We start from the raw sequence: 2,743 nt of genomic DNA on the forward strand, positions 1-2,743 counted from the left end.
AGAAAAAGACATTTCATGCAAATGGAAATGATAGGGAAGCTGGGGTAGCAATACTCACATCAGACAAAGCACATTTTAAAACAAAGTCTGTAATAAAAGATGAAGTGTATTATATCATGATAAACTGATCAATACAAGAAGAGGATATTATACTTGTTAACATATATGCATCCAATATAGGAGCACCTAAGTATATACAGCAAACACTGACAGACATAAAGGGAGAAATCGACAATAACACAATAATAGCAGGAGATTTTTAACACCCCAGTGACATCAACGGACAGATCATCCAGAAAGAAAATCAATAAGGCAACAGAGGTCCTAAATGACAAAATAGACCAGTTGGACTTAATTGATATCTACAGGACACTACATCCGGGGGGGAAAAAGAAAAGAAAAGAAAAGAAAACACATAATACACATTCTTTTTAAGCACACATGGAACATTCTCTAGGATAGACCACATACTAGGTCACAAAACAAGCCTCAACAAATGTAAGAGACCAGAAATTATTTCAAGCATCTTTTCTGATCACAATGGTATGAAACCAGAAATCAACTACAGAAAGAAAAATGGGAAGAGAACGAACACGTGAAGACTAAACAACTAAAAAACCAATGGGTCAATGATGAAATCAAAGAAGAAGTCAGAAAATACCTCAAGACAAACAAAGATGAAAACACAACTTTACAAAATCTATGGGATGCAGCAAAAGCAGTTCTCAGAGGGAAGTTCGTAGCGATACAGGCCTTCCTTGAGAAACAAGAAAAACCTCAAATAAACAAACTAACCTACTGCCTAAAAGAATTAGAAAAACAAGAACAAGCAATACCTAAAGTCAGCAGAAGGAAGGAAATAATAAAGATCAGAGAGGAAATAAATAAAATAGAGACCAAGAAAAAGAGGAGATCAATGCAACCAAGAGCAGGTTTTTTGAAAAGATAAACAAAATTGATAAGCCTTTATCCAGACTTATTAAGAGAAAAAGAAAGAGGACCCAAATAAACAATCTAAGAAATGAAAGAGGGGAAATAAATCTAAAATTTATATGGAACTACAGAAGTCCCCAAATAGCCAAAGCAATCTTGAGAACAAAGAACAAAGCTGGAGTTATCACCGTCCCTGACTTCAGACTATACTACAAAGCTACAGTAACCAAAAAAGCATGGTACTGGCACAAAAACAGACACACAGATCAATGGAACAGAATAGATAGCCCAGAAGTAAACCCACACACTTAGGGTCGATTAATCTATGACAAACGAGGCAAGACTATACAATGGAGAAAAGACAGTCTCTTCAATAAGTGGTGCTGGGAAAACTGGACAGCTACATGTAAAAGAATAAAATTAGAACATTTTCTCACATCATATACAAAGATAAACTCAAAATGGATTTGACCAGAAATCATATAACTCCTAGAAGACAGGCAGGACACTCTTTGACATAAATCATAGCAATATTTTTTTGGATCTCCTAGGGCAAAGGAAGCAAAACCAAAAGTGAACAACTGGAACCTCATTAAACTTAAGAGCTTTTGCACAGAAATGGAAACCACTGACAAAGCAAAAAGACAGCCTATTGAATGGGAGAAAATATTTGCAAATGATATGACCAATAAGGGGTTAAAATCTAAAATATACAGACAGCTCATATCTCAACATCAAAAAAAAAAAGCCAATTAAAAAATGGGCAGAAGACACACAGATGGCCAATGGGCACATGAAAACATTCTCAACGTCAATAACCATCAGAAAAATGCAAATTAAAACAATGAAATATCACCTCACACCTGTCAGAATGGCTACCATCGAAAAGACCAGAAGTAACAAATGTTGGTGAGGATGTGGGAAAATGGAACCTTTGTACACTGTTGGTTGGAATATAAATTGGTACAGCCACTGTGGAAAACAGTACGGAGGTTCCTCAAAAAACTAAAAATAGAACTACCATATGACTCAGAAGTCCCACTCCTGGGTATATATCTGAAAAAACAAAAACATTAATTTGAAAAGATACATGCACCCCAATGTTCATAGCAGCATTATTTATGATAGCCAATATGGAAGCAACCTAAGTGTCCACTAGCAGATGAATGGATAAGGAAGATGTGGTATGTATAGACACACACAGAAATATTATTCAGCCATAAAAAAGAATGAAATTTTGCCATTTGCAACAACATGGATGGACCTGGAGGGTATTATGCTTAGTGAAATAAGTCAGACAGAAAAAGAAAAATACTTCATGTTATCACTTATATGTGGAGCCTAAAAAATGAAACAAACCAATCAATACACCAAAACAGAAACAGACTTACAAATATAGAGAACAAACTAGTGGGTACCAGTGAGGAGAGGGAACAGGGGAGGGGAAAATAGGTATAAGAGATTCAGAGGTCCAAACTATTATGCATCAAATAAATAAGCTACAAGGATATATTATACAGCACACAGAATATAGCCAATAATTTATAATAACTTTAAATGGACTATAATCTGTAAAAGTACTCACTGTGTTGTACACCTGAAACTAATATAATACTGTAAATAGGGCTTCCCTGGTGGCGCAGTGGTTGAGAGTCCGCCTGCTGATGCAGGGGACACGGGTTCGTGCCCCGTTCTGGGAAGATCCCACATGCCGCGGAGCGGCTGGGCCCGTGAGCCATGGCCGCTGAGCCTGCGCGTCCGGAGCCTGTGCTCCGCAATGGGGGAGGCCACAACAGTGAGAGGCCCGCGT

This window comes from Lipotes vexillifer, unplaced genomic scaffold (assembly GCF_000442215.2).
Source record: "Lipotes vexillifer unplaced genomic scaffold, Lipotes_vexillifer_v1.1 scaffold847, whole genome shotgun sequence".
NCBI classification, from domain to species: domain Eukaryota; kingdom Metazoa; phylum Chordata; class Mammalia; order Artiodactyla; family Lipotidae; genus Lipotes; species Lipotes vexillifer.